This window comes from Alexandromys fortis, unplaced genomic scaffold, assembly GCF_014885135.2.
Source record: "Alexandromys fortis isolate MF-2015 unplaced genomic scaffold, M_Fortis_MF-2015_v1.1 scaffold_128, whole genome shotgun sequence".
NCBI classification, from domain to species: domain Eukaryota; kingdom Metazoa; phylum Chordata; class Mammalia; order Rodentia; family Cricetidae; genus Alexandromys; species Alexandromys fortis.
This window is the reverse complement of record NW_026068012.1, coordinates 4,375,777-4,383,742: the sequence shown is the minus strand read 5'-3', so window position 1 is coordinate 4,383,742 and position 7,966 is coordinate 4,375,777.

Sequence of the window (7,966 nt, the reverse complement as noted above, 5' to 3'; positions counted from 1 at the left end):
TGCCTGGATTTCAACCAAAGATTACCAAACATATGAGAGGCTAAAAGAGACACAAAACAAGGAGAAAAAAAAATCAATGGACTGAAACGAACCCAGAAGCTGTAAAGATGTTAGCACTAACAAAAAGTGAGGTTTTCAGTAATAATCGTATGACATATGTCCAATAAACCAAAGAGGCTTGGGAAATTCATTTATTTGTTGAAATAGAGTCTAAGTTGCCACAATAGGCCTAAAACTCATAGAGATCCACCTGCCTCTGTCTCCTGAGGACTGGACTTAAAAACCTTGCTACCACATCTGGCTGAAAAGTTTGTTTTTAAAGACCTCCACGGGGCTGAGGATGTGGCAAGGCTGGGAGATTGTTTGCCTCGCATGCGGAAAGCCCTGGATTCTGTTCCCAGCAACACGTGAACTCCGTGGTGGAGCCCAGCTGCAGACTCAGCACTCAAGAGGCAGAGATCAGAAGCCCAAAGTCACATTTAAAGATGCATTTCATAAGCAATCCAAATGCAGGGCTGTCACACTGCAGGGCAGACTGCCCCCGCAGATACCACAACACTGAGTTCTGCAAAGTAGGGCCGTTTTTAGCTCCACTTTCCAAGTTTCAGAGGGAGAAACTGAGGCACCACAAGATACTCATGTAATCTTGGGATGTATTCTGTTCCCGCTTCCAGCTGGGTTCCAGTGTTGTTACTGAGGCACAGAGGAGAGACCCAGAAACAGCAACCAGGCCACCGCCAGCAGGAGTCGGGGTCTTTTGTTGGGTGAATGAGAACTCTGGCTGGAGTTTGGTGGGCTCTTCAGGCCACTGTGCAGAAGGCCAAGCATCCAGTCTGCGGTTCTCAGCACAGCCGGCAGGTGGCGCCCAGGTGGTGCTAGGGACTAGAAACTGGCACAGCTGTGTGGGTTGTGCGTGAGAAACAGAACCCTGAGAGCCTTTTTTCCCAAACAGACGGAGAAAAGTCTTGGCCGTCGGTGTGTGATTGAGCATTGATATGAAGGACCCCTTTGGCAGAGCCGCTGTGCTGAGGACTCAACGGGGTGACTCACGCTGGGGCAGGCGGACAGCCTCCTTTCCTCGGAACAGCAGCCGGCTCGGGAACAGCACACCTAGCCTCGCTCCTGCAAGGCGGTTCCCCTCTTGATCACCAAGGTCGGAAGACCTCTGTACTTGTGCGCACGACGTACTGCTGCAGAGGCAGCGGCCACAGGCTTTTACTGGGGCTTGTAAATGGATTTCCAAATTCAAGGAAAACAATCACAAAACAGGCTGCAAAGGAGTAAACTTAACTATTCGAGGGAAGCAATGGCTCCATCCCTAGCACCCTATAAAATGGGCATTCAGGAGGTAGAGACAACAGAATCAGAAGTTCAAGTCATCTTTGGTACTTCTTTAGAGGTTGCCAGCAAGTCTGGGCTACACAAAAAACAGCCTCCCACCCCAGATTCAAATGAGTCTAATCAGTTCAGGGAATAAAAGGCTCTTTTGGTTCTAGAAATTGTGGTCCAAGCAAAACAAAACCCTCAAGATCTCATGTTCGCTGGGGCTTTCTAGAGAAACAGAACCAATAGGAGATGTGCCTATGGAACACGTACATGTCATGCATGCTCCTCACTTACTGTGAGAATGTCCCAGAGAAATCACAGGAAGTTGAAAAATATCATACATGTTGCGAATGTATTGAATACACCCTCCCGACCTTAGCCTTGTCAGACTTTCTTAAACATACTCTAAACACTTAAATCAGCCTACAGCCAGGTGGACGGCGAGTGTGCAATATTTCATATTATTGAACAGCGTCTCTCCCTGTACTCAGGGACAATCAGGTGCACTGCTGTGTGCTTGATTCTGTTCTGTGATCCTACCAGGTCCCCCATCCCATTCCCATCAAAACCAGTTTAAGGACTGTAGAAACAGCTTGCCACTCAATTCTCTCCTGTATTCCCATCTGGTCAGTCATCAGAACACCAAGGAGGCACATGGTTACCTCTTGTGCTGCCAGCTCCAAGAAGTGGGGTCAGCCATCTTTAGAGGACACATGACCTTAGAACTCTACACTAGTGAAAAGAAACCAGGCTCACTGGACCACTCAAGGTTGGACCCAATGAACCTGCCCCTGCCTGAAGTCTCCATGCAGTACTGGCCGGCCCTGGGCTAGATTCTGGACCCTGTGCTGGACCGCTCCAGTTGGAGATAGAACTGCAACTTTTTTCTGGCCACTAAGAACACCTTTGAAGGTAGACTCAGACCTGTTCACCACTACCCAGGGTGGTTCCCTGAAAAGCAAAGGGGCTTCTAGGGTACTCCTGTGGGTGTGTGAGGGGAAGGTCTCACATACCCCTTATTTGCCCTGTTTTGATTCCCCTCACATGTAGGTAGTAGGCCCATCAGTCATATTAGCTATTGCCACCGCTAAAACCTTCCTGTTCCCCTTTCTCCTTCTTTCAAAGTAATAGCAGCTGATGTTGAAAGGCTGGGTCATTTCTCCTCTGTTCATCTTGGTATCACACACACTGGAATGAAATCTAAGGCTTTGAGGTTTCCAGGGTTTTCTCCATATTTTCACTGGTGTCCTGCAAGTGGCCTGTGCTTCTCTGTCTGTCTTTGGAGCCATGCAGTTTGTGTTCCTGCTCTGGAAACGCTAGACTCTGTTCCCTGAATGAGCCCTGAGCATCCTGTGTGACGCCAGTGGAGGTGGGTATCATGGCCTGCCCTCTGCTGCCACAGTGAGAGTGGGTGTTCGGAAGTATGAGAAAGCCTTCAGGGCACACGATCATCCTTCCAGAAGTGTGTGTCTTTGGGAAGCAATTGGCCAGGTATTTACAAAATCACTTCAAAAAGTGACAACAAAGAGAGAAAGGAGAAGCCGCAGCCATGCAATTAAACAGTGTTTAAGGATACATTTGAGCATTGGCTTGGTAGTCAACTGAGTCATACAGGCAGAAGAGGACAGCCCAGACTTGCAGTGAACATCAGCGCAGAGAACTCACCTTGAGGTAGTGGGAGAGTTCAAATCTGGGAGAGAGACAGTTATGCATGCTAGAAACGTATAAACTTGGCACTTTCAGTGCAAGGTTGAGATCATTCCTTGTTTGGTTTGGGTTTGTTTGTTTGTATATTTATTTGGTTTTGAAGATGAGGTCTTGCCCTATTGCCCTGTCTGATCTTCCTGCTTCCATCTTCTGAGCGCTGGGATGCTAGGATTGCAGGCATGCCCCACCATGCCAGGCAGTATTAGTGAATTCCTTTTGATGATGTCATCTCTTTGCATAGTTGGGTTTTCAGAGATTGCTATGATACAGAATGAGTGCAAACTAGTGTGGGGTAAGAGCAGGCCCAGTGTGGTTCCCACGCTGGGAGAAAGTACGCCTGCAGCTCTCTCACTATGAAGCCCTGTCTGGACTAGAGCTCACTGTGTAGATCAGGCTGGCTTTGAACTTGCAGTCATCTTCCTGCCTCTTTTTCCGTGCTGAGATTCCAGGTGTGTATCATCTTCCCTACTGAAAAAATATTAATTACCAAGTTTTTTGTTCTTTTAGACAAAGTCTCATGTGGCCTGAACTGGGGCCCGAACTCACAGCACAGCTAAGGTGGCCTTGAACTCCTGATCTTCCTAGGGCTTGGAGATAAGTGTGCACCACTACAGCTGGCCCACACGGGATTATTGTTTTCTTCTTTTCAGGGTTAGAGATGGAATCCAGAGTTGAACACAAACAAGTCAAGTGCGCTCACACTGAGTTGCACACAGCTCTTCCTTTAAGTTATATGCATTAACTTTGTGACGCCCTACTAAGTGGTTAGGGTGTAATTTTATTTTAGTAGTGGTAAAATTCACAGATTACAAAATTAACTAATGAAAAACGAGCAACCCACCTGGTGAATTCAGAGATGTACAACTATCACACTCTAATTCCTTTTCGTTGTCGTTGCTTTTCAAGGCAGAGTTTCTCCGTGTGGCCCTGGCTGTCCTGGAACTTGCTCTACAGACCAGGCTGGCCTTGAACTCAGAAAACCAGACACCTCTGCCTCTCAAGTACTAGGATTAAAGGTGTGCACCACCACTGCCCAACTATGCTCTCTAAAACACAGTTATAGATATAAAGGAAATCTCACTCCTCCTAAGAAGCAATTCTCCTCTCCTAACAGAGCTGACTTCCTGCCCCTATGAACCCATCTACTGTGAACATGTTATCTGAATTGGTCATGCAAATCGTGTGTGTGTGTGTGTGTGTGTGTGTGTGTGTGTGTGAGAGAGAGAGAGAGAGAGAGAGAGAGAGAGAGAGAGAGAAAGAGAGAGAGAGAGAGACTTCTGTCACCTCATTTCTTTCTTTGAGGATCACCTGTATGGCATACATCCGAACTTTAAACTTTTTAAATTAATTAATGCATGTGTATGCATGCGTGTGTGTGTGTGCGCGTGTGTGTGTGTGCGTGCGTGTGTGTGTGCATGTGTGTGTACATCGTTGTGCCGTGGCACTGGCATGAAAGTCACAGGACTACTGTTGGGAATCAGCTCTGTCCTTTCATTTTGTTTTTGAGGCAGGGTCTCTCTTGTTTCTGTGCTGTGTGCTCTGGCCTAACTAGTTCAGGAGCTTCTGTGAGATTCTCCTGTCTCTGCCGTTTACTTACTGGGAATACAGATGGAGGTCACATCTCGGCTTTTATGTGAGTTCCGAGGTCTAACTCAAGTTGTTAGGCACTAGCTAGGAAGCCTTCTTCTCAGCCCCAGACTTTACCCCTTTCAGTATCTGTGTGGTTATTTCAGTGTGGAGGTGTGGCAGCTGGTTTATTCACCCAAGCATTGTTGAACATGGAGGTAGTTTCTACTCTATGCTGCTATGGACAATACATTATATTCATATTTTTGTTTGAATATTTGTTTTTTAGTTCCTTGGGTATATACCTAAAAAATGGAATTTCAGGGTTACCTGGTAATTTGAGGTTTAATTTTGTAGGAAGTACCAAGTTCTTTTCCCATATCTTAGAAACTGTTTAGTTCTAACTACCTAACAAATGAGACTATCAGATACTGCTTTTGATCTGGGAACACTAGACAAAGATGGCCAGGATGAGGCACCTCAGGTAAAGTGCATCTAATCTGGGGGAGTAAATTCAGTAGCTCCTAGGCATCATGGGGTCCCCAAGCAGACTTCCCTTGAAGAGCTAGTTAAATGCAGAGGCCTCAGGGTACTGGGGGTGGGGGTGGGGGGGTGGGCTCTAATCCCACACTCCCACTGGCTCCAAGAAGGTAAGTCAGTCTAGTAGGAGGGGTTCCTGGACCCTCTGTTTTGTTTTTGTTTTGGGGAACTATCTCACAAAGCCTAGACTGGCCTCTAGTTTGCTATGTCGTTGAGGATGGACTTCTGATCTTCCAGTGTGCAGAGATTGGTTTATATAGATCTGGGGGCTCCATCCTTGAATTTTACACACACGTTAGCACTCTACCTGCTAGGTTTCTTCCCTAGACCTGGGATGAGGACTAGGAACCCATCTTTAAGGAGGCATAGGTGTGAAGGAGTCTGAGGAGTGGGACATCGTCAGCATGGTTATAGCTTCACACCACCCCCTGCAGGAGACTGCAAACTCCTAGGACAGTCGGCTGTCTTCCTGGGGTTAAGGCTCTGGGGCAGGGAATGAATGAAAGTTCTCTAGAAGATCCTGGGAAAGACAGATGGGAGTGGTGGTGATCTGGGGCCAATGAGGGTGGAGTCTCTGAGAGGGGAGTGTTTGTGTAAACAGAAAGTATTTGCTTGACAAAGAAGCGGGGCGTCCGAGAGAGTAGTCTCAGCGCTTAGCCCCAGGGGGGCTCCTGGACACCTACCCAGACCTCTCCCAACCCAAGTCTTTAGAATTAAGGCAGACAGAAACCCTGCCAAGAGCAGGCTGGATTCTTTTAGAAATACCATACTGCTCAAAGCAAGCCTAGAAGTCTCAAAGACAACCTTGCAAGTTGTGGCAGGAAGGAAGCTAGGGGGTGGGGTGGCTTCAGGATGCTTCTTAGGCTCCAGGCTCCTGGGTCTTCAAGACTAACTGCATCCCAGAGCTGTGATCACTCTAGGGAGCCTGAAGTTCACAAAGTTGAAAATTACTGTTTAAAGCCTCTTAGCCCAGATACACACCAGGAGTAGGAAATGACCACCACTGTTTAGCTGCCATCTGGTAGTGCTGGTGTTCAAACTATCATCTCAGGGCTACATGTAGGCCTATCCTGAAGCGGGTGCTATTCTCCCACACCTGAGTATCTGAGGGGTGTGCTCGTTCTGTTGCTGTAACAGTCTTGGGACCCTATTCCAGGTAGGATGGCCACAAGCCCAGAGTCCTTTGCTCTAGTATCCTGGAAAGCTTAATTGTGTCCTTCCAGGAAGATACTAAAGGCAACTCCCCTGTCCTCTTCAGGATCCTCTGCCTGCCTCATTGGTTTGGGCATAGTGATAAATGGCCCAGATGAAGCAGAACTCACATCCAGACATGTCACCCACTTTGGCAGCTAAAGGGTAGGATACGCATTGGGAGGGTGGGGGAACTTCAAAACATGGGCAGCACCCGCACCTCAAGTGCCTCATTGGTGAGCAAACTCTCCTCTGAACACGGTGCTGCCCATATCAGATTCATTAATGTTTCAGAAATCCTTCAGCTGCCTCCTAGTTCTGGGGCACAGAACTCGCATTATTGCTCCCTGAGTATTTTTCTTCTAATCTGTGCATTTGTCTTTAGACCCACAGTGTTTAACTCACAACTTTACCTTCCTACTTGGAGACGTCAGCTTCACCTTCTGGTGAGTGATCCTCCAGCAGGATCCAGGCCCTGCCTTCCAGAGACAGTCCCCTTTCGCAAATTAGCAGACTGTCAGAAGGGAGGGCTAAACCTAGTGACGTATCTGGAAGAGGGAGGATCCAAGGCCAGTTCCATGCTGTGATCTAGGTCCTGATGGGGGCTGGCTGTTTTGTTCTCCCTGGGTTCCAGTTTCCATATGCAGCCTGCAGCAGGCACTCCATAAATATTTGTTGAGTGATGCACACAGATGATTAAATAAATGAAATTGGAGTGTTTTATTACTTGACTGCTATGGGCTGTTAGTCACCCCCTCCCTGGTGTTGAGAAGGCAGGGTGAGACTAGCAACTTGGGGAGAAAAGGCACCCAGAGTTGTACCCCGGAAATGAGTGCCATGACTCATTTTCTAGTCAATTCTTTTTTTCTCACGAAAATAATGACTATGTTTACTTTCAAGTTATTTTTATCTATTGAAAAAAAACCCAATTATTCTTAAAGAGTTAGCTTAGACATACTTGTATTTGCTATAGATGAGTTTAAAGTGATCTGCTGCCTTGGACTCAGAAATTTGTGGAGAAGGAAGGCTGTGTCTATAGCTCCCAGGAGACCCATCCCCACCCCGAAGCAAGCATGTGGTGCTAGGGCTATGGGCTCTTCCACTGGGAAGCCAGATGGGAGGCGGGGATCAGGGGAGAAGGCCCAGTCATCAGCTATAACTTGGGGAGGCCTCCCTCTCAGATGAGAAATCTCCAGCATTCATGTCCTCATAACGCCCCTCTTCTCTTCCCGTGAGGCCATTATTCATCTGCTTTGGTGAGGAATAGCATGAGTGTTGCCGAAGGTGGGGAAGTCACGGGCACTTCCACCTCTGACCCAGCGTCTCCCCAAAACTGAGAATTTTCCTGAAGGTGGACACGTCTACTATCCTTCCTTTCCCAAGCCATCTGTTTACCTTTAAAAAGTCACTTTTCTCCATAATGAACTTTCTGTATTTGAAATGGAGAATTATTTCGTACATTTGTGTGTATGTGTGTGTGTGTTTAAACCAAGGTCTCACTCTGCAGCCCAGCTTGATCTCAAACTCGAGGTGATCCTCCTACCTCAACCTCCTCAGTACTGTGATTACAAGCTTGAGCTATAGGGCAGGGATGATTGAATTTTAAGGAGCCAGTTGCCTCCTAAGAGGAGTTCTG